General features: G+C 39.4%; 1 protein-coding gene across 5 annotated transcripts in view; it reads left to right on the top strand.

Annotated features, from left to right (window-relative positions):
• The first annotated feature begins 15,215 nt into the window (after positions 1-15,215).
• Positions 15,216-25,833, top strand: part of LOC118396535 (galactosylgalactosylxylosylprotein 3-beta-glucuronosyltransferase 1) — a 122,357-nt gene continuing 111,739 nt past the window's right edge. For 4 of the 5 annotated variants that reach the window (XR_008136485.1, XR_004828221.2, XM_035790938.2 and 1 more), the window contains exon 1: positions 15,217-15,714. The gene's annotated coding sequence lies outside the window, so the exon portion shown is untranslated. Of the gene's footprint in view, positions 15,715-25,833 lie in introns of all 5 variants that reach the window. The other variant, XR_008136492.1, reaches the window with a different exon arrangement.

Raw genomic sequence — 25,833 nt, forward strand, 5'->3', positions numbered from 1 at the left:
GTTTTCGTCCGACGTTCAGCTGGACCTGCACGAGCGTTTGGATTTGTGTACTAAACGTGCTAACAAAAGTAGCTACTTGGACATAAATAATGGACATTATTGAACAAATCAAGCATTTATTGTGGAACTAGAATTCCTGGGAGTGCATTCTGATGAAGATCGTCAAAGGTAAGGGAATATTTATAATGTAATTTCTGATTTGTGTTGACTCCAACATGGTGTATACATTTCTTTTCTGAGCGCCGTCTCAAAAAAAAGTGTTTTGGAAATCTGACACAGCGGTTGCATTAACAAGTCCGATACAGTAAATTAAATATAAACATCTTGTTAATCTACCCATCATGTTCGATTTCAAAAATGCTTTACAGCTAAAGCACAACATATGATTATGTTAGATCACCGCCAAGTCGAAAAAACACAGCCATTTTTCCAGCCAAAGATAGGAGTCACAAAAAGCAGAAATATAGATCAAATTAATCACTAACCTTTGATGATCTTCATCAGATGACACTCATAGGACATCATGTTACACAATACATGTATGTTTTGTTCGATAATGTGCATATTTATATCCAAAATTCTCAGTTTACATTGGCGTGTTACGTGCAGTAATGTTTTGATTCCAAAACATCCAGGGATTTTGCAGAAATACTCATAATAAACATTGATAAAAGATACAAGTGTTATTCACAGAATTAAAGATAGTTTTCTCCTTAATTCAACCACTGTGTCAGATTTTTTTAAAACTTTACGGAAAAAACATAAACTGGGAACAGCCAGAGGAATGTCCGCAAATTTGGAGTCAACAAAGTTAGAAACAACACCATAAATATTCACTTACCTTTGATGATCTTCATCAGAAGGCACTCCCAGGATTCCCAGTTCAACAATAAATGACAGATTTTTTCCATAAAGTTAAATCATTTATGTCCAAATAGCCACTTGTTGTTAGCGTGTTCAGCCCAGTAATCCATCTTCATGAGACGCAGGCACTTGATCCAGACAAAAACTCGAAAAGTTCCGTTACAGTCCTTTAGAAACATGTCAAACAATGAATCAATCGTTAGGATGTTTTTAACATAAAACATCAATAATTTTCCAACCGGAGAATTCCTTTGTCTTCGGAAAAAGCACTGGAACGCAAGGTAACTCTGTTGAGAGCGTGCGTCATGAGACCAAGTCTCTCTGCCAGACCACTGACTCAAAGAGGTCTCATGAGCCCCTCCTTTATAGTAGAATCCTCATTCAAGTTTATAAAGACGGTTGACATCTAGTGGTAGCCGTAGGAAGTGCAACCTCATCCATATCTCAATGTGTATTCGGTAGGCCAAGCTTTGAAAAACTACAAACCGCAGATGTCCCACTTCCTGGTTGGATTTTTCTCAGGTTTTCGCCTGCCATATGAGTTCTGTTATACTCACAGACATCATTCAAACAGTTTTAGGAACTTCAGAGTGTTTTCTATCCAATAATACTAATAATATGCATATATTAGCATCTGGGACAGAGTAGGAGGCAGTTCACTCTGGGCACGCTATTCATCCAAAGTGAAAATGCTGCCCCCTATCCCAAAAAGGATAATTATTAAACAGCTTGGAAAATAGAGAGAGAAGAGAAGAGAGAAGAGAAAAAGAGAGAGTGAGAGAAGAGAGTGAGATCAGGTGTGTGTGTATGTATAAGTCCGTATATGTAAGCAAGCATGTAATTGAGTATGTGTGTGTTCATATACACTTCATAATGTTCAGATATTTTTACAGTTCCCATACTTTCTTTTTTCGTTACCTGAAGTCCCTGTAGAATTGCATACAGCCATGGTGTTATGGGGCTGTCTCAGAATAGTTGTCCATCTATAAAGAGTTTGTCCATAATGAGAATGGCACGCTTACCCTTCTCCCTCTGTTGCCTTTGTACCGGATACAGTCTCTTACGACATTAGTTTATCTCCCTTGTAAATTGGTCATTGAGACCCCTTCCCTGCTTTTGATCAGCTCCTTTTGTTGGTAGTGTTCAAATTTTGCGATGATCGGTCGGAGACCCTTGGTCTTGTCGCTCCGAGCTCCAAGTCTGTGTACTCGGTGGAAAGCCACCTTGTTTACAGTCTCTATAGGAAGTTTCAAGGCGGATTGTATGAATTCTCTGATCGAGCCCTCTAGGTTATTGGATTTGTCCTCAGGAATCCCAGAAAAAACATGCTACGACTTTGTATGTCTAGTAGCGACTCCTTCAACACCCTGTTTTCCCTGAGTAGACAATCCATGTTGGAATCATGGATTTTTACCTTAGCTGTGAATGCCTTGTTCTCTGCTTGGAGCATGAGATTTTCACTCTGGCTAAACTCCAATCTCCCCCTCAGCCCTGCTATCTCCTCACACAACCTTTCCAGTGTTGCATGTATTCCAGCCAGAGCACTAGCCTCTACTTCAATGGTAAGTAAATCGTTCGTGTCTGTAGATTAATCTGTTTTTCTTTTTTTGTCAGGTTAAAGTTATTTTGTGAGGTTGTCGGATCTTTCCATGACGGAGTATGTTGTTCCTCCATAGCATAAAGCTGTTGGTACTCGTCGATTTTTCCCTCAGGATCTCCTAAGTATCCAGGTTGTCTCTTTACTGCACCCAGTTGTTTCAGGAAAAGATAACAATGAGTCTATCCCACGACAACGACAGGTGTCTGTAGTACAGCTTTGGCCTGGTTTGTTAACTACCTCTCTCAAAGAGTGCAGTGTATAAAGTCAGAACATCTGTTGTTTCAGCCACTGCCTGTGAGTACCCCAAGACTCGATCCTAGACCCCACGCTCTTCTCAATTTACATCAACAACATAGCTCAGGCAGTAGGAAGCTCTCTCATCCATTTATAAGTAGATGATACAGTCTTATACTCAGCTGGCCCCTCCCCGGATTTTGTGTTGAACGCTCTACAGCAAAGCTTTCTTAGTGTCCAACAAGCTTTCTCTGCCCTTAACCTTGTTCTGAACACTTATTAAACAAAGGTCATGTGGTTGGGTAAGAAGAATTTCCCTTTGCCCACAGGTGTGATTACTACCTCTGATGGTTTAGAGTTGAGGTAGTCACCTCATACAAGTACTTGCGAGTATTCTCTCAGCTCATATCAAAACTGCAGGCTAGTTAAATCTAGACTTGGTTTCCTCTATCGTAATCGTTCCTCTTTCACCCCAGCTGCCAAACTAATCCTGATTCAAATGACCATCCTACCCATGCTAGATTACGGAGACATACTTTATAGATTGGCAGGTAAGGGTGATCTCGAGCGGCTAGATGTTCTTTACCATTCGGCCATCAGGTTTGCCACCAATGCTCCTTATAGGACACATCACTGCACCCTGTACTTCTCTGTAAACTGGTCATCCCTGTATACCCACTGGTTGATGCTTATTAATAAAACCCTCCTAGGCCTCAACCCCCCTATCTGAGCTATCTACTGCAGCCCTCTTCCTCCACATACAACACCCATTCTGCCAATCACATTCTGTTAAAGGTCCCCAAAGCTCGCACATTCCTGGGTTGCTCTTTATTTCAGTTTGCTGCAGCTATCGACTGGAACGAGGTTCAATAAACACTCAAACTGGAAAGTTTTATCTCAATCTCTTAATTTAAAGACTCAATCATGGACACTCTTACTGACATTTGTGGCTGCTTTGTGGGATGTATTGTTGTCTCTACCTTCTTGCCCTTTGTGCTGTTGTTTGTGCCCAATAATGTGTATACCGTGTTTTGTGCTGCTACCATTTTGTGCTGTTGTCATTGTTATGTTGCTACCATGTTGTTGTCATGTTGTGTTGATACTATGCTGTGTTGTCAAGTGTTGCTTCCATAATATGTTGTTGTCTTGGGTCTCTCTTTATGTTGTGTTGTGTTATATCTCTTGTTGTGTTTTGTCCTGTTTTATTAGATTTTTTCAATCCCAGCCCCAGGAGGCCTTTTGGTAGGCCGTCATTGTAAATAAGAATTTGTTCTTAACTGACTTACCTAGTTAAATAAAGGTTAAATACATTTAAAAAATAAAAATGCATCCTGGAATAAATTACATTTATCAAATTTTCGCTGAATTCTCTTATCGCTGATATCTTAGCTGATATTGTTACAAAATGCCACTTCACTCAGACCAAGTACCTCTGCTTCTGTTGAAGACATTAACTTTCCAGTGGAAAAGTTGTTTTGTTCAACACCTACAGTATGGCACTGTAAAGCTAAGAGATTATCAGATGTAACAGAAAAGAGTCCCATGATATTTTGCCATGATGCTATGGAAAACTCAAGAAAATAAATGGCACTTCAAACCACCCCCTGAGGCGTCGCTACAACCTGACAATCTCTTTTCCTGTCAACAAAACCTGAGAATATTCAAAAAAGAAAAATAATGAATGTATTCAAACGGAAGGGAAATAGTCACAGAGATGAGAATGGTTTTCAAATACCTCACTTGGATATGTATAACAGCCTTTCTTTTCAAAGGAGACAGTACTGTTCATAAAATGAATCTCTGATTGTTTGAGAGGACTGAGGAGACAATCAGTGATTTTACGTCACCTATTTTCTGCATGTCTGAAACCCAGCTTGATCACAGCGAAGAGTCACAAACATCAGACATAGTTTACATCAAGCCCTAGCTTTGCAGACAAACTAGTCCTCTGGGGAAGCTAAAATATAGTCATTGAGATATATATACAGTATCTAATGATGATACTCATTATATGGTTCTAAATTAGGGGTAGAGGGATGATTTAGGCTATCTTGGGAATGCACTGGAACTCATAATACCTTGACAATCAGCTGTAATCACACTAATGTGCAGTCCTTGAATCAACTGCCCTAACCTCTCAATAATACATATAACTGCTTTTCCCATTACATTTGAGATATATTATATTATTTCATTTACATTAATCAGAATAATTTTATTGATGGTACAGTAGTTAAAATATATTTAAGTTCTATCTTAAAATATCTTTAGTGCCCAGAGTAAACTGCCTGCTACTCAGGCCCAGAAGCTAATTTATGCATATTATTAGTAGATTTGATGAGAACACTCAGAAGTTTCTAAAACTGTTTGAATGATATCTGTGAGTATAACAGAACTCATATGGCAGGCGAAAACCTGAGAAAAAATCCAACCAGGAAGTGGGAAATCTGAGGTTTGTAGTTATTCAAGTCATTGCCTTTCAAATATACAGTGTAAATGGGGTCATATTGCACTTCCTAAGGCTTCCACTAGATGTCAACAATCTTTAAAATCTTGTTTCAGGCTTCTACTGTGAAGGGTGAGAGCTGTTTGAATCAGGTGTCTGGCAGAATGCCTTGAGCTAAGTCATGCTCGTGGCCGTGAGAGCGAGCTGCGTTCCGTTTAATGACAAAGGAATTGTCCGGTTGGAATATTATTGAAGATTCATGATAAAAACATCCTAAAGATTGATTCTATACATTGTTTGACATGTTTATACAAACTGTAAAATAACTGTTTTGAGTTTTCGTCTGGACTTTTGTCTGGACTCGCCCGAGCCTTGAATTTCGATCGGTGAACTAAACGCGCTAACAAAAAGGAGGTATTTGGACATAAAGATGAACTTTATCGAACAAAAGAAACATTTATTGTGGAACTGGGATTCCTGGGAGTGCATTTTGTTGAAGATTAAAGGTAAGTGACTATTTATAGCGCTATTTCTGACTTTTACTGACTCCACAGCATGGCGGGTATCTGTATGGCTTGTTTTTGTGGCTTAGCGCTGTACTTCGATTATTGCATGGTGTTCTTTTTCCATAAAGCTTTTTTGAAATCTGACGCAGCGGTTGCATTAAGGAGAAGTATATCTTTAATTCCATGCATAACATTATCTTTTATCAAAGTGTATGATGAGTATTTCTGTAAATTGAAGTGGTTCTCTGCAAATTCGCTGGATGTTTCGAGGCACAACATTACTGAACATAAAGCGCCGATATAAGTATGAACTTTATTGACCAAAACATACATGTATTGTGTAACATGACGTCCTATGAGTGCCATCTGATGAAAATCATCAAAGGTTGGTGATTCATTTTATCTAGATTTTTGCTTTTTGTGACTCCTCTCTTTGGCTGGAAAATGGCTGTATGTTTTTCTGTCACTAGGTGCTGACCTAGCATAGTCGTATGGTGTGCTTTTGCTGTAAAGCCTTTTTGAAATCGGACACGATGGCTAGATTAACAAGAAGTTACGCTTTAATTTGGTGAATTGCACTTGTGAATGTATGAAAGTTAAATATTTCAAAAAAATATTTTTGAATTCCGCGCTCTGCCATTTCAGCGGATGTTGTCTAGCCTTAAAGAGGAAGATTGACTGTTATTACAGAAACAATCTTTGATCAAACTCTATACATTCATGAGATTGGTAGCGTCATTATCCTCCATGACACTTCCTATAGCAGCTTCTTTTCCATTTCCACACTGCTACATAAAATCAGCCTTAATTTCCCATGGGATATAAGACTCACTCACTGTAGTCAAACCACCCTAACCATTTCCTAATGGTCAAGCTACCACAAGTACAATGTGCCCCAAACGGGTAACTATGAGCTGTATAATACTGTATGACATAACTGTACTCAAGGTGAAGGCTATAGTAACTTTAATTTCCAGTCTTCCCATAACATTGTTATCAAATGAGGTGAACCCCCCTCCACACTCTTCTGTCTAATTTAGCCTGCATAAGGCCACTCATTTATTTTATTGAAATGGGCTATTATATCTTCCCCCTTATCAGTCACCTGTAGTACCTGTGGAGGTCATCTGGAAGTAAATTCACTTTTTCTAATGATAGTGCCCAAGGCCAGGAACACGGGAAGGCCAACACTTGGTCAATGTATATATCATATAGGAGTGTAATTGTATTTAGGACTGCTGTTTTTTAGTCAAGACTAACGTAGTATGTAATTGTTGTACTGTATGTGTGTTTATTGTTTTGTTTAGTGTTGTGTTAATGGATGTAAGTTGTTTTGTCTGAAACGTTGTTCCCCCTGCTGCTAATGGACCAGGTCTCTCTTGGAAAAGAGATGCTGTCTCAATGAGAAAAACCTGTATAAATAAAGGTTAAATAAAAAATAACAATAAAACAATTTAAAGTATTAAAATCGTCACATATAATAATAATAATTAGAATAAATAGAATAATAGATGCATTTTATATAGCACTTTTTGTTACAAATAGAATCTCAAAGTCATTTAAAAACTACTTAACAAAATAAATGTAGGGATCTGGCAGTTCGGGGGCGATGGTCTTCCACTTCAACTTTAGTTGATAGGCAGTTCAGAAGGGTAGTATCTTGAGCGGAGGGAGCATTGATGTTGCTGCCAGGCAGGCAGGTAGAAAACATCTAAAAGACAGGCCCGGAGCTCTTCCTCGGGACATCGTAGTCTTCGACTTTCACAGCTCCTCCTTCGTAGGCAGGCTGGCTCGTCCACTACGCAGAAGTGTAGCACCCATATAGCCTCATTCATCCCAATACATGTGAGGGTTACAGACATGTTCTCTAGACCAGACCATCAGTTATCAGTTGGACTTCCTCTGGAATACTATGAATAGTGCTGTATGTACCCCAGCTCCTTTTAGCCCAATCTTAAGCGCTGTGTCCTTTATAGAGCTCAGCCGTATAGTTTTTAAACTATGCAATGACTGGTATATAGCATACTGGACACAACCCTCCACATTCTCTCTGCATTTGACAAACGCTGATACCATTTTATTAAAATGTCCCTTTGCTTTTCTATTCGCAATAATATACATTATGTTCATCAGCCTGGTCTCATAGACTAGATATCACATAGTAACATAAAAGTTTGGTATGGTTAAATATGACAGGTTACATAAGTCAAAAAACGAAAACTGGTTGGTTGGTCAGGTTGGAAGGATAGGCATATAACTGGAATGTCTAGCAACCCAAAGGTTACGTGTTTGAATGTCATCACAGACAACTTTAACATTTAAACTAATTAGCAACTTTGCTACGACTTACAACTTTTTAGCTACTTCACAATTACTTAGCATGATAGCTAACCCTTCCTCTAAACCTAACCTTAACATTAACCGCTAACTCTTAGCTAACATTGGCCACAAAACAAATTTAAATTTGTAACACATCATACATTTAGCAAATTCATAACATATTGTATGAATTGCAATTCGTAACAAATCATCCAAAATTGCAATTAATACATACCATATGAAACATATGATACTAAATGGAGTGTACTGGATTTATCTTTACAATGTTATGTCTACCCCTGAGTCCAGGCTGTGCTCATACACTACCTTAACATTTGAAGACTAACGATTGTGTTAAATAGTGGAACATTTCTGTATTGTCTGAACTCTGACACATTTGACACAACAGCTCAAATCAAATGTTATTGGTCGCATACACATATTTAGCAGATGTTATTGTGGGTGTAGCGAAATGCTTGTGTTCATAGCTCCAGCAGTGCAGTAACATGTAACAATTCACAACAACACACACTGACCTAAAAGTAAAATACATTTTAGGAAGAGCAATGTCAGTCTGAAGTATAAATAAATATAGTCTGAATTATAAATGTATAGACATTATAGACAATATGGATAGTATGTGAATAGAATATTTAGTATATCTGTAAAATATGTAGAATATAACAGTATACATAAGGCAATAGTTGAATAGGATGGCATTGACTAGAATACAGTATTTACTGTATATATGGAATTAGCAAAACAGCATGTAAACATTATTAAAGTGATTAATGTTCCATTATTAAAGTGACCGGTGATTCCATGTCTATATAGATAGGGCAGCAGCCTCTAAGGTGCAGGGTTGTGTAACCGAGTATTAGCCATCTAGTGACAGTGACTAAGTTCAGGGCAGGGTATTGGGTGGAGGCCAGCTAGTGATGGCTATTTAAAACTTCTTGATACTACCCATCCCGCATGCGGGAGCGTAACATAGCCTCAAACGAATTAGAATAACGCAGTGGACATAAATCTTCCTAGAAAATGTCCCTATTCATGAAAATCACAAATGAAATATATTGAGACACAGCTTAGCCTTTTGTTAATCACACTGTCATCTCAGATTTTTTAAATATGCTTTACAGCCAACGCTAGACAAGCATTTGTGTAAGTTTATCATGGCATAATGCTATGGCTCTGCTGGGAGCAGGCAACATTTTCACGAAAATAAGAAAAGCAATCAAATTAAATCATTTACCTTTGAAGAACTTCGAATATTTTCACTCGGGAGACTCCCAGTTAGATAACAAATGTTCCTTTTTTCCAAAAATATTATTTTTGTAGGCTAAATAGCTTCCGTTTGTTCGTCAGGTTTGGCTGAGAAATCGACCGGAAAATGCAGTCACTACAACACCAAACTTTTTTCCAAATTAGCTCCAATAATATCGACAGAAACATGGCAAACATTGTTTAGAATCAATCCTCAAGGTGTTTTTAACATATATATTCGATAATATATCCGTCAAGACAATTGGTTTCTCATAAGAAGCGATTGGAAAAATGGCTACCTCAGTATTTTACGCAAGATTTTCTGCGTGAGACATCATGTGACCACTGGCTAAATGTGGTCCCTTACGGCTATTCTTCAACAGAAATTAGTAAAAAGACGTCACAATGCTGTAGACACCTTGGGGAATTATATGCATAGTCGAGCATCTTTTCGTGACAAAATATTTTGTTTAAAACAAGAACGTTTTTTATCCAAAAATGAAAATACTGCCCCCTAGTTAGAAATTAACAGTCTGATGGCCTTGAAATAGAGGCTCTTTTTCAGTCTCTCGGGCCCAGCTTTGATGCACCTGTACTCACCTCGCCTTCTGAATGATAGCGAGGTGAACAGGCCGTGGCTCGAGTGGTTGATCTCCTTGATGATCTTTTTGGCCTTCCTGTGGCATCGGGTACTGTAGGTGTCCTGGAGGGAAGGCAGTGTTCCTCAGGTAATGCATTGGGCAGACCTCGCCACTCTCTAGAGAGCCCTGCTCTTGAGGGCGGTGCATTTTCCATACCAGGCAGTGATACAGCCCGAGAGGATGCTCTCAATGGTGCATCTGTAAAAGTTTGTGAGGGTCGTAGGGGCCAAGTCGAATTTCTTCTGGTGAAGGCTGTAGCGTATCTGTTGGACATCTTGAACCAAGTGGGGACAGCAGACTGGGATACAGAGAGATTGAATATATCCGTAAACACTCCAGCCAGCTGGTCTGCGCATGATCTGAAGACACGGCGAGGGATGCTGTCTGGACCGTCAGCCTTGCGAGGGTTAACACGCTTAAATGTCTTAATCAGAATGAGAGCCCACAGTCATTGGGAGTGGCCCGCTTCGTTTGCACTGTGTTATCCTCAAAGTGGGTTGAAGAAAGTGTTTGGCTTGTCCAGGAGCAAGACGTCGATGCTGCGACGTGGCTTGTTAACCCTTTGTAATCCGTGATTGTCTGTAGACCCTGCCATATACATCTCGTGTCTGAGCCGTTGAATTGTGACTCCACTTTGTCTCTGTACTGCCGTTTTGCCTGTTTGATTGCCTTACGGCATGCATAACTGCACTGTTTGTATTTGACCATACTCCCAGTCACCTTGCCATGGTTAAATGAGGTGGTATGCGCTTTTAGTTTCAGGAGAGTTCTTTATTCCTGTCTGTGCGATGTACAATCCAGTTGGCTAAATGAATGGGGACAGTATATCCGGAAAAAGCCATGATTCCGTGAAACAGAGTATGATACAATCCCTGATCTCTCTCTGGAAGAAGATCCTCGTCCTGAGCTCGTCTACTTTATTGCCCAGGGACAGAACTATAGCAAGTAATATACTCAGAAGCGGTGGATGGTGTGCACGCCTCCTGGTCGGACTACAAGTCCCCTCCGAATACCTCTTCGCTGAGGGTGCCGTCTTGAAGCAGCATCTGGGATAAGTTCAATTGACTTGGGGGGTACGAACAAAGGATCCAATTTGACAAAGTCGTAATTCTAGTTGGAATGCTGGTGAGTTACCGCCACTCTGGTATCCAAAAGTTACTTCGGGTGTATGTAATAACACAAAAAAGTTTCTGAGCTAATTATTATTATTATTATTATTATTATTATTATTAACCTTTATTTAACTAGGCAAGTCAGTTAAGAACAAATTCTTATTTACAACGACGGCTTACCCCGGACAAACCCGGATGACGCTGGGCTAATTGTGCGCCACCCTATGGGACTCCCAATCACGGCCGGATGTGATGCAGCCTGGATTCGAACGAGGTACTGCAGTGGTGTCTCTTGCACTGAGATGCAGTGTCTTAGACTACTGCGCCACTCAGGAAATAAAAGGAAATAGGAAATAAAAAATATACTGCAAAGTTGCTTAGGAGCTAGAAGCAGAGATGCCATGTCTGTCCGCACCATCTTACTAGTGGCTCTTTGTGTAGTGAACAAAAATTACTTGGCTATTGTTGTTTGTCATAATGAAGGAAATTATAGTTCCACATTTCATTAAAGAGTGAAACAAACGGTGGTTCAATCGGCGGTTGGAACCGGTTCAGGGAACAGAACCTATAACCGGAAAATAACAACAAGGAATAGAAACGGAATCAGGAACGAAAGTGATCCATACTGCTCCGGAACAGAACTATTATTTTAAAAGCATGCGAACCAGTAAATAACGTTATTTTACATTCCAGGCATTTTTTATCCCACAAAAACATGCGACAAAGCACTTACTCTGCCACTCAGAAACTTATTCCAACATCTGCCTGCAAGCTGAAAATATTTGCCAGTGTGTGCGTGTTTCGGCTACCTGCACCTCCCCCTTCGAAGCATAGGCTACTGTACTGACGTTACAAGCTTGATTCAGAAGATAGGGAGAGAGATTTTTAATTAGTTAGGGATGAAGGGATTCACTTTTTCAATGCTAGTTAATGACACTATAGGCTGAGCTATCTCATTTCATGTTGGAGTTATTAACTACAAAAAGGTAAGATGTGTTTTTAATTCTGGTGCCTCTACACACACAAGCTTGTTAGCTAGCTAGCTCAAAGGACATTCACAGTTCCTCCATAGAAGTCTCTCCTCCTAGGTATAATTCTGTAGACCTAATTCAGATAATGCATGTCATAACAAGATGCCCAGAGCTTCAAGCCTCCTCCTCAACCCTCTCTGGCTCTCTCCCCACCCGCAACATTTCAGTCACCTCTTGCAGCATAGGCTAGTCTGTCCATCACGCATGTAAACAACTAGCTTGCCTGATCTATCCTCACTGATTGGTGAAATAATTTAATGAGCTAAATGTAAAAAAGAAACCTGTTGATTTCACAGGTTAAAGAAGGAACTGAAAGGAAAGATATGAACCGGTAAAAACAATTGGCTTTGAACTGGTTCAGAACCTTGTTTTGCTGGTCAGAACAGTGGAGGGGGGGTCTGTTCCGTACTAAACGATTGTAAAATAATTCCAACCCTGATTTCAATAGATCACCTTTGTAGCCTATTGTAAAGACACATTTTTGTATAGAGGTGTTTGGTATAGTTTTTATAAGACTAAGATAGATGAAGAATAAAACTGATTAAAGTACTACAAAGCATGCCTTCTACAGTAGTTCATTATTTGAGTGCTTATTCTTCAAAGGAAAAAATGTCAGAGCATTAAAAATCAATGGGTCAAAGACGCCGGGACCACTTTCAGAATGTATGCGACATCATATCAGAGCCTTCTCCATCTGTTGTTCCTGCCTTCCTCATGTGAACACCACCCGTATTGCCTGTGGTGCTCCAATGTCTTCATGTCCCTCTCACATTAAGCCAAAAAAACACAACAGATGGCTTGTGGGAACTCACACTCCTCCAAAAAGTGGAAAGCCACCCCCAAAGCAATAATGGGCGCTGAAAGATTTAAGAGCCCCGATGAAAAGTCCAGTGAAAAATCCAACAAGTTACCACTCTGCAGAGATGCCTCCAGGGCAAGATTCATTACAATAAATGCCAACCTGCGGATCAGACTCAGATGGAAGTACTAATATATTTACCTCACACATGACCTTCATATCTACCGAAGCTCAGAGGCACCATGTGTGTAGACATGCCCTGTGAATAAACAACAAGTAGGATCACTGATCCTTTGAATGTTTAAGACAGAAAAATCTGGTGTGGAAAAATATGTGTGATAGTTCAAAAAACAGAGTATGTAGCCATCTCAATTTGAGTCTGATTGGAAACTGCTTCAGATTTTCACATTATACATCACTCTAAATATCTGGGTTTATGTATGTGGCCCCATTATTTCATTTGGGATAAGAGAGGACAAAAGCTGCTCCAAAGGATCCTCTATTACCTCTCAAACAACAACTGCTTTAAAATGTTGACTGAAAATGAGTCTCTCACATAAAACAGCCCCTTTATGTTTCATATAATATTTTCCCATTCCTGTGGCATCAGTAGATCCCCAAAGCATGCATCTATCAAATAAATGTTTCTCCCCCACCATGTGAAACATGGAGTGACTCAAGTCCAAAGCTCTGATGAGATCAAGCCCGAAATACTGCTTGACGCTTCTCGGTGAAATGTATCACACAATCATTAGTTTATCTGAGCGCTTTCTCTGCTGCTCCTTGGAGCTTACAATCTCTCCAATATCATTGCATTAATGGCGCTTTCTGTGAGGTTATGTTTGCTTCATCCAGGTTGAAATCCCTATTGTTCTCTCAACCTTGAACATTTTCTATCTCAGGCAATGAATTCAAAATTAATCTTGTGTATTTAAACCATACACTAACAATAAACATTTAATAATCAAAACATATAATCCCTGTAACGAATATATATTCTAGTGACCACCCTTTCAGTAATATTGTGATTGTTGGCTTACCTAAAATAATGTCAGTGACACCTTGGCCCAGACTTTGTTTGATGAGGAGTTACTGTAATCTTAATCTGTAATCACATTCTCTATGATATCCTTCATCCCAGAGCGTCCATTTTCCTGTGCACTATGAGAGCTCTCAAGGATCTGTAGATCTGTGTGAACTGAAGGGTCCTTAGAGGAGGGTTTTAGGGGATACCTGGGGCCATTGTTAGCTCTTGCCGCTATAGGCTGCGTCTCTATGGTCCTGCCCCTACAGGTGCTGACATGTTAGTCTGAGACCCAAACTAACCATGGGCAGGGGCCTCCCTGTGTTGCTCTGGCCTGACAGCAGTATCCTCTCCTGGGCTGGGTGACCTAGTTGAGTTCCTCAGAGAGCCAGGCTGCTCACACTGTTCTGAGGAGGGAGGCCGAGCCGAGGTGGTGGTGCTGGGTTTTAAATCTTCACAACAGACGCTGTCTCATCTCTGAAGCAGACACACACTTCCCTTCTTTTTGGTTCTCTCTGTAAACACACTGCTTGATATGTTCATGGAAAAATTATGTTATGAATGATGACGACAAGGATAATCCTTGACAATTATTGCTATTACCTTAGCTATTTAAATCTGATTTTAGAGTGTACGTACTGACAGCTTGTCATAACGTTTGAGATGAGAGTCTTACAATACACTGCATCCACAATATTTTTCCATCTAATGGTGCCCATGTGCATAGTCGGGTGCTGGAGCCCGTATGTTTGTGTGTGCGCACACGTGTTTGATTGTGCAGTCAGTCGTGTGTATGTATGCTTTATTTGCGACACAATTACAGTTCTTCCAGAAATAATACATAGATGTATGCCAAAATATTGGGTTTGTCCAACATACGCTCTGTTATGCAATAATTCAGAGAATTTCCCTGAAAAAATCCACAGATTTATTGGGGATGGGGAATTCTGAAAGTGAAGCCATACATGTAGCAGTGTGAAAATGGGGTTGGAGGCTTTGTGATAAAACAGCCTCGGTAGTGGTAGGGGGATTTACATACAGTATGGTTAACTGGCTGGATCATTGACAGGGAAACAGTGTGCATAACAAGGATACTCTCATGGAAAAGGTAAAAATAAATTAGAGGAAAAGGAGAAAGCTTCCAGAAAGGAGTGAGGTGAGAATAGATGAGGAATACGCTCAGCTCACCATGTTTCCTTCCTTTCTCTGCCTGCCTCTCACTATCCCCCCTCCCTGTTCCCTCTCTCTCTGCTGCAGCCCACCCTGCTCTGAGCCTTAATGGTACATGCCATTAGCGAGACCATCTCTACTAAGGGGGGTCTCTGCCTCGGCTAAGAGGCTACTTTTGTCCCACATAAACACATTCACAGATGTCTCTACACGCGAAGAGACATCTCCCCCGTTACGACAGCACAGCACAGTCTGCCTCTAAGACAACCGCTGAGTCGCTGCAACAGAGACAGGGATAGACAGAGTGAGAGGAAGAAAGAGGGAGGGACAGATAGAGAGGGGAGAAGGACGACCACGGAGCAAAACACATCACCGTCTCTCTCTGACATCCCCCCTTGCTTGCGTGTATCTGTGTGTGATCCTGAGCTGAGGAGAGGACAGAAAATGAAGCCGGGGAAATTCTCCCTCTCTCTTTTATTTTCCCTCTTTTCTCCATCCATCATCCAAGGATTGAATACCGGTGTCATCTGCCACAGAGGGATCAAATAAAGGGATGCTTTGAATGTTGTCTCTGTATATGACAAGTCACACAGCAAAGCAGAAAGAGGCAAAACAAGCAGGGACAAAACCAGGATTTTGATAATGAACGGGAGTCCTTCCACAGCATGTGTTAGGAATAGCAGTCCATCACTGAAGCCCACGGTAAATCATATTTATGTCTCTCTCTCTCTCTCCATGCTTGATTACACCCTTCAATAGAAATTCAAAGAGGTGCTTGCAGCAGGAGCACAAACAGAGACATAATAATGAAAGATTAAAAATGTTTCATGCTGATAAAGATCCTAACATGAAGGAAGATTGCCATCTTTGTCCTGAGTCCCTCCCTCCCTGTATGCATGTAGCTGTAGCAGCATTGTGGAAGTGTTGGAGATTTAAGCCATCCATATTGTATGCAGTAGACTACAGAGCAATGAGGGTCATCTGAAGGAGCAGGGAACCTGATGGTGGCCTGACTGAGTGACTGACTGACATGAGGAATCACTGATAATCCCCATCATCATGTTCCTTCCTGCTCAAATAACAGGAGACAGCAAGAGCACATGGAGAGCTTTCATCGGCTACCGTCAATCAAACTGACAATTTGACTAAAAAGCTTTGTTTGTTGCTGAGGGTCTTGTTATAGTGTGTCTTTGAATTGGTGATCTAGCATGTCCAATATGATGTATTATTTTTTGTTACATGTATTTCCCATTGAGGACTGTGTGCAGTATCACAGTACAGAATGCAATGACACAGTGAGTGTACAAACACATTAAGAGGAAGAATGCATTGCTTGTTTTCTGTACCCTCGACCATCAGGAAACACAGTTTCCCTGGCGACTTAGGGGAACCCTTCACCACCTCTAACAAGAAATAACAAGTGTGTCCAAAGAAACAAAAAGGGCATTGGCTTAGAAAAACAAGGCAAACTTATAGGTTATTTCTGGAGAGAGGGTTGTATTTTGTCATTTTCGACAGTACGCTACCTTTGCAACTCCTTGGGCTTTGATGCAGTTTCTGTGTTTGTTTCCTTGTCAGACACAGGTGTCGGTGTACTAACACTGTACTACCAGTCGCTTATATACTAACACAGTTGATTATGTACTAACACAGTGGATGTGTAGGGGAGACCAGGGCACAATATAACACATTTAGGCTTTTTCTTATTTTGAAAATATTATTTGAGGTCCTTTAGTTTCATAATATTTTTACCCAAACAACGCACATATCTTAGCTACCATAACACACAGCAACAACAGTTCTATTACCCCCCTGTAGTTCTCATGGGGCTAATTGTAACAGACTGCTGTATTAATTGTAACACAGTCTTCATTGGTAAAAAATAAGGGGTAATTGAAAACTCTGATTTAAAACTGATATTTGGATCAAAAATACACTATACAGTATGGACAAAAAATATGTTCATTTTATCTGTTAGGGATGTACAGTACCAGTCAAAAGTTTGGATCCACCTTCTCATTCATTTTTTTTTTCTTTATTTCACAATTTTATACATTGTAGAATTATAGACATCAAACTATGAAATAACACATATGGAATCATTTAGTAAACAAAAAAGCGTAAATCAAATCAAAATATATTTTATATTTGAGATTCTACCCTTTGTCTTGATTTGTCTCTTGGCATTCTCTCAACCAGCTTCATAAGGTTGTCACCTGGAATTCATTTGAATTAACAGGAGTGCCTTGTTAAAAAGTTAATTTGTGGTATTTCTTTCCTTAATGTATTTGAGCCAATCAGTTTTGTTGTGACAAGGTAGGGGTAGTATTCAGAAGATAGTCAATCCGGAAAATGTAAAGAACTTTTGTAGTTTCTTCAAGTGCAGTCCCAAAAACCATCAAGCGCTATGATGAAGCTCTCATGAGGACCCAGAGTAACCTCCGCTGCAGAGGATAAGATCATTAGAGTTACCAGCCTCAGAAATTGCTGCCCAAATAAATTCTTCATAGAGTTCAAGTAACAGACACATCTCAACATCAACTGTTCAGAGGAGTCTGCATGAATCAGGCCTTTGTGGTCGAATTGCTGTAAAGAAACCACTGCTAAAGGACATCAATAATAAGAAGATACTTGCTTGGGCCAAGAAACACAAGCAATGGACATTAGACTGGTGTAAATCTGTCCTTTGTGAGAGTTTTCTTTTTCAACCGTGTCTTTGTGAGACGCGGAGTAGGTGAACAGATGATTTTTGCCTGTGTGGTTCCCACCATGAAGCATGAAGGAGGAGGTGTGATGGTGTGGGGGTGCTTTTGTTGGTGATTTATTTAGAATTCAAGGCACACTTAACCAGCATGTTTACCATAGTATTCTGCAGCGATACGCCTTCCCATCTGGTTTGCGCTTAGTGGAACTATCATTGGTTTTTCAACAGAACAATTACCCAACACACCTCCAGGCTGTGTACAGGCAATTTGACCAAGAAGGAGTGATGGAGTGCTGCATCAGATGACCTGTCCTCCACAATCACACAACCTCAACCCAATTGAGATGGTTTGGGTTGGACCGCAGAGTGAAGGCAAAGCAGCCAACAAGTGCTCAGCATGTGTGGGAACTCCTTCAAGGCAGTTGGAAAAGCATTCCAGGTGAAACTGGTTGAGAGAATGGAAAGAGTGTGCAAAGCTGTCATCAAGGCAAAGGATGGCTACTTTGAAGAATCTCAAATATAAAATACATTTGATTTGTTGAACACTTTTGGGGTTACTAAATGATTCCACGTGTGTTATTTCATAGTTTTGAAGTCTTCACTATTATTCTACAATGTATAAAATAGTAAAAATAAGAAAACCCCTTGAATGAGAAGGTGTGTCCAAACTTTGACTGGTACTGTATATATATTGACCTAAAACAGAGTAGTCAAATTAATATATTTTACGTAAGATACTTTTAGCATTTAAAAGCATGAATATTACTTTTTTTTAAATCTAAGGTAGTATCTTAGTAGTACTGGTAAAATGTATGTAAAGAAGTGACATTTTATATCATTATGTGAATGTGCCTAGATATCATATAAAATATCATTGAATTTAGGTAATGAGTTCATTTTAACAAATGTTACAATGTACAGCCATTACAAGTCTGAGTCTAATCTGATTCTTGTGAGAAAATACAATAATTATTGTCAATGACAATGCCAATCAAAAGACCATTTCTTACTGATAAAAAATGATATATGATTAGATGCATAGGGAATGTTCCACATGTCAATCATTCTTTTTAAAAGAGAGGCGGCAAGAAAATGTAGAATTCGGCCGGAATGAAACATTTTTGTCAATAAAACTACAAATTATTGACTCAAAGCTTCCTAGGCAAGTAGATACACTAATCAAGCATTAGCACATTGTGGTTTCTAATTTGAGTTATTTAGTTACTTTGTGCGCCGGTTTCCCCTACAACACATCCAGCACCTCCCCGATCTGTAAAGAGAAAACCATTGTCTAATGTTCTTTCCTACATTCCAGACATAATCAGGACAACGGGCAGCATGTTGAGCCTGTTATACTAATAAGATGATGTTGCCTAAGTTAATGAGATGGACTCTAACTCCTCCCCATTTTCTTTACACTGGCAGCACTAGGATGGTCGGGATCGTCTGGACAGAAGGCAAGCAGTAATAATCTTGCTGGGTGCAATAGCTAAATGTATAAATCATTCAATTAGAGTGACAATTGTGCCACAAGGTAGTATTCTAAAGGCAATAACAAGGCTCCCAGTGCTCTCATAGAAAATACAGCTCGATGTGGCTGCAATTACCCCAGTCAGGGACACTGTCCCAAGTCCATGCACATGTGTCAATCTGGATCAGCCAAGTTTTCTTGGAAGCTCTGACTCGTCCTGTCCAAATATGTTGACACCCCTCATGAAATCATGCACTCTGGACAAACATGTTTTTGTAGCTGTCATGTTGGCATAAACAACCCACTGTAGGTTTATGTAATCATTTGAATGATTATGGTAAAATTGTATTTTGTCGGTGTTCTTACTCCATACTTGGACATATTATTTACATTTAATCCGAACTACACTACATGACACATTATTTGGTGTCAGCACCTTGCATATCCATGTTGTTTCCTGGCATATCCATGTTGTTTCCTGGCATATCCATGTTGTTTCCTGGCATATCCATGTTGTTTCCTGGCATATCCATGTTGTTTACTGGTATATTCATGTTGTTTCCTGGTATATCCATGTTGTTTACTGGCATATCCATGTTGTTTACTGGTATATTCATGTTGTTTACTGGTATATTCATGTTGTTTCCTGGTATATCCATGTTGTTTACTGGCATATCCATGTTGTTTACTGGTATATTCATGTTGTTTCCTGGCATATTCATGTTGTTTCCTGGTATATCCATGTTGTTTACTGGTATATCCATGTTGTTTCCTGGTATATCCATGTTGTTTACTGGTATATTCATGTTGTTTCCTGGCATATCCATGTTGTTTCCTGGCATATCCATGTTGTTTCCTGGCATATCCATGTTGTTTCCTGGCATATCCATGTTGTTTCCTGGCATATCCATGTTGTTTACTGGTATATTCATGTTGTTTACTGGTATATCCATGTTGTTTCCTGGCATATCCATGTTGTTTACTGGTATATTCATGTTGTTTACTGGTATATTCATGTTGTTTCCTGGCATATCCATGTTGTTTCCTGGCATATCCATGTTGTTTCCTGGCATATCCATGTTGTTTCCTGGCATATCCATGTTGTTTCCTGGCATATCCATGTTGTTTCCTGGCATATCCATGTTGTTTCCTGGCATATCCATGTTGTTTCCTGGCATATCCATGTTGTTTCCTGGCATATCCATGTTGTTTACTGGTATATTCATGTTGTTTCCTGGTATATCCATGTTGTTTCCTGGCATATCCATGTTGTTTACTGGTATATTCATGTTGTTTACTGGTATATTCATGTTGTTTACTGGTATATTCATGTTGTTTCCAGTCATATTCATGTTGTTTCCTGGTATATCCATGTTGTTTACTGGCATATCCATGTTGTTTACTGGTATATCCATGTTGTTTACTGGTATATCCATGTTGTTTCCTGGTATATCCATGTTGTTTACTGGTATATCCATGTTGTTTCCTGGCATATCCATGTTGTTTCCTGGCATATCCATGTTGTTTCCTGGCATATCCATGTTGTTTCCTGGCATATCCATGTTGTTTACTGGTATATTCATGTTGTTTACTGGTATATTCATGTTATTTCCTGGTATATTCATGTTGTTTCCTGGCATATCCATGTTGTTTACTGGTATATTCATGTTGTTTCCTGTCATATCCATGTTGTTTCCTGGCATATCCATGTTGTTTACTGGTATATTCATGTTGTTTACTGGTATATTCATGTTATTTCCTGGTATATTCATGTTGTTTCCTGGCATATCCATGTTGTTTACTGGTATATTCATGTTGTTTCCTGTCATATCCATGTTGTTTCCTGGCATATCCATGTTGTTTACTGGTATATTCATGTTGTTTCCTGTCATATCCATGTTGTTTCCAGTCATATCCATGTTGTTTACTGGTATATTCATGTTGTTTCCAGTCATATCCATGTTGTTTCCTGGCATATCCATGTTGTTTCCTGGCATATCCATGTTGTTTCCTGGCATATTCATGTTGTTTCCTGTCATATCCATGTTGTTTCCTGGCATATCCATGTTGTTTCCTGGCATATCCATGTTGTTTCCTGGCATATCCATGTTGTTTCCTGGCATATCCATGTTGTTTACTGGTATATTCATGTTGTTTCCAGTCATATCCATGTTGTTTACTGGCATATTCATGTTGTTTACTGGCATATCCATGTTGTTTACTGGCATATCCATGTTGTTTACTGGTATATTCATGTTGTTTACTGGCATATCCATGTTGTTTACTGGCATATTCATGTTGTTTACTGGCATATCCATGTTGTTTACTGGCATATCCATGTTGTTTACTGGCATATCCATGTTGTTTACTGGTATATTCATGTTGTTTACTGGCATATCCATGTTGTTTACTGGCATATTCATGTTGTTTACTGGCATATCCATGTTGTTTACTGGCATATTCATGTTGTTTACTGGCATATCCATGTTGTTTACTGGCATATTCATGTTGTTTACTGGCATATCCATGTTATTTCCTGGTATATTCATGTTGTTTCCTGGCATATCCATGTTATTTCCTGGTATATTCATGTTGTTTCCTGGCATATCCATGTTGTTTACTGGTATATTCATGTTGTTTCCTGTCATATCCATGTTGTTTCCTGGCATATCCATGTTGTTTACTGGTATATTCATGTTGTTTCCTGTCATATCCATGTTGTTTCCAGTCATATCCATGTTGTTTACTGGTATATTCATGTTGTTTCCAGTCATATCCATGTTGTTTCCTGGCATATCCATGTTGTTTCCTGGCATATCCATGTTGTTTACTGGTATATTCATGTTGTTTCCTGTCATATCCATGTTGTTTCCTGGCATATCCATGTTGTTTACTGGTATATTCATGTTGTTTCCTGTCATATCCATGTTGTTTCCTGGCATATCCATGTTGTTTACTGGTATATTCATGTTGTTTCCAGTCATATCCATGTTGTTTACTGGCATATTCATGTTGTTTACTGGCATATCCATGTTGTTTACTGGCATATCCATGTTGTTTACTGGTATATTCATGTTGTTTACTGGCATATCCATGTTGTTTACTGGCATATTCATGTTGTTTACTGGCATATCCATGTTGTTTACTGGCATATTCATGTTGTTTACTGGCATATCCATGTTGTTTACTGGCATATTCATGTTGTTTACTGGCATATTCATGTTGTTTCCAGTCATATCCATGTTGTTTCCTGGCATATCCATGTTGTTTACTGGCATATCCATGTTGTTTCCAGTCATATCCATGTTGTTTACTGGTATATTCATGTTGTTTCCTGGTATATCCATGTTGTTTCCAGTCATATCCATGTTGTTTCCTGGCATATCCATGTTGTTTCCAGTCATAACCATGTTGTTTACTGGTATATTCATGTTGTTTCCTGGTATATCCATGTTGTTTCCAGTCAAATCCATGTTGTTTCCTGGTATATTCATGTTGTTTCCTGGCATATCCATGTTGTTTCCTGGCATATCCATGTTGTTTCCTGGCATATCCATGTTGTTTCCTGGCATATCCATGTTGTTTCCTGGCATATCCATGTTGTTTACTGGTATATTCATGTTATTTCCTGGCATATTCATGTTATTTCCTGGCATATCCATGTTGTTTCCAGTCATATCCATGTTGTTTCCTGGCATATCCATGTTGTTTCCTGGCATATCCATGTTGTTTCCTGGCATATCCATGATGTTTACTGGTATATTCATGTTATTTCCTGGCATATCCATGTTGTTTCCTGGCATATCCATGTTGTTTCCTGGCATATCCATGTTGTTTACTGGTATATTCATGTTGTTTCCTGGTATATCCATGTTGTTTCCAGTCATATCCATGTTGTTTCCTGGTATATTCATGTTGTTTCCTGGCATATCCATGTTGTTTCCTGGCATATCCATGTTGTTTCCTGGCATATCCATGTTGTTTCCTGGCATATCCATGTTGTTTCCTGGCATATCCATGTTGTTTCCTGGCATATACATGTTGTTTCCTGGCATATCCATGTTGTTTACTGGCATATCCATGTTGTTTCCTGGCATATCCATGTTGTTTACTGGTATATTCATGTTATTTCCTGGCATATCCATGTTGTTTCCTGGCATATCCATGTTGTTTCCTGGTATTTCCATGTTGTTTTCTGGGATATGCATGTTGTTTCCTGGCATATCCATGTTGTTTCCTGGCATATCCATGTTGTTTCCAGTCATATCCATGTTCTTTACTGGTATATTCATGTTATTTCCTGGCATATCCATGTTGTTTCCTGGCATATCCATGTTGTTTCCAGGCACATCCATGTTGTTTCCAGTCATATCCATGTTGTTTACTGGTATATTCATGTTATTTCCTGGCATATCCATGTTGTTTCCTGGCATATTCATGTTATTTCCTGGCATATCCATGTTGTTTCCAGTCATATCCATGTTGTTTCCTGGCATATCCATGTTGTTTCCTGGCATATCCATGTTGTTTCCTGGCATATCCATGTTGTTTACTGGTATATTCATGTTATTTCCTGGCATATCCATGTTGTTTCCTGGCATATCCATGTTGTTTCCTGGCATATCCATGTTGTTTACTGGTATATTCATGTTGTTTCCGGGTATATCCATGTTGTTTCCAGTCATATCCATGTTGTTTCCTGGTATATTCATGTTGTTTCCTGGCATATCCATGTTGTTTCCTGGCATATCCATGTTGTTTCCTGGCATATCCATGTTGTTTCCTGGCATATCCATGTTGTTTCCTGGCATATCATGTTGTTTTCTGGCATATGCATGTTGTTTCCTGTTATATCCATGTTGTTTCCTGGCATATCCATGTTGTTTCCTGGCATATCCATGTTGTTTCCTGGCATATCCATGTTGTTTACTGGCATATCCATGTTGTTTCCTGGCATATCCATGTTGTTTACTGGTATATTCATGTTACTTCCTGGCATATCCATGTTGTTTCCTGGCATATCCATGTTGTTTACTGGTATTTCCATGTTGTTTTCTGGGATATGCATGTTGTTTCCTGGCATATGCATGTTGTTTCCTGGCATATCCATGTTGTTTCCTGGCATATCCATGTTGTTTCCAGTCATATCCATGTTGTTTACTGGTATATTCATGTTATTTCCTGGCATATCCATGTTGTTTCCTGGCATATCCATGTTGTTTCCAGGCACATCCATGTTGTTTCCAGTCATATCCATGTTGTTTACTGGTATATTCATGTTATTTCCTGGCATATCCATGTTGTTTCCTGGCATATTCATGTTGTTTCCAGTCATATCCATGTTGTTTCCTGGCATATTCATGTTGTTTCCTGGCATATCCATGTTGTTTCCTGGCATATCCATGTTGTTTACTGGTATATTCATGTTATTTCCTGGCATATCCATGTTGTTTCCTGGCATATCCATGTTGTTTACTGGTATATTCATGTTGTTTCCTGGCATATCCATGTTGTTTCCTTGCATATCCATGTTGTTTCCTGGCATATCCATGTTGTTTACTGGTATATTCATGGTGTTTCCTGGCATATCCATGTTGTTTCCTGGCATATTCATGTTATTTCCTGGCATATCCATGTTATTTCCTGGCATATCCATGTTGTTTACTGGTATATTCATGTTGTTTCCTGGCATATCCATGTTGTTTCCTGGCATATCCATATTGTTTACTGGTATATTCATGTTGTTTCCTGGCATATCCATGTTATTTCCTGGCGTATCACGTTATTTCCTGGCATATGCATGTTGTTTCCTGTTATATCCATGTTGTTTCCTGGCATATCCATGTTGTTTCCTGGCATATCCATGTTATTTCCTGGCATATCATGTTGTTTCCTGGTATTTCCATGTTGTTTCCTGGCATATCATGTTGTTTCCTGACGTATCACGTTATTTCCTGGCATATGCATGTTGTTTCCTGTTATATCCATGTTGTTTCCTGGCATATCCATGTTGTTTCCTGGCATATCCATGTTATTTCCTGGCATATCATGTTGTTTTCTGGCATATGCATGTTGTTTCCTGGCATATCATGTTGTTTCCTGGCATATCACGTTATTTCCTGGCATATGCATGTTGTTTCCTGTTATATCCATGTTGTTTCCTGGCATATCCATGTTGTTTCCTGGCATATCCATGTTATTTCCTGGCATATCATGTTGTTTTCTGGCATATGCATGTTGTTTCCTGGCATATGCATGTTGTTTCCTGTTATATCCATGTTGTTTCCTGGCATATCCATGTTGTTTCCTGGCATATCCATGTTATTTCCTGGCATATCATGTTGTTTTCTGGCATATGCATGTTGTTTCCTGGCATATCCATGTTATTTCCTGGCATATCATGTTGTTTCCTGGCATATGCATGTTGTTTCCTGGTATTTTCCATGTTGTTTTCTGGGATATGCATGTTGTTTCCTGGCATATGCATGTTGTTTTCTTGCATATCCATGTTGTTTCCTGGCATATCCATGTTATTTCCTGGCATATCATGTTGTTTCCTGGCATATGCATGTTGTTTCCTGGCATATCATGTTGTTTCCTGGCGTATCACGTTATTTCCTGGCATATGCATGTTGTTTCCTGTTAT

The sequence above is a fragment of the Oncorhynchus keta genome, chromosome 1 (genome assembly GCF_023373465.1).
Source record: "Oncorhynchus keta strain PuntledgeMale-10-30-2019 chromosome 1, Oket_V2, whole genome shotgun sequence".
Classification (NCBI taxonomy): domain Eukaryota; kingdom Metazoa; phylum Chordata; class Actinopteri; order Salmoniformes; family Salmonidae; genus Oncorhynchus; species Oncorhynchus keta.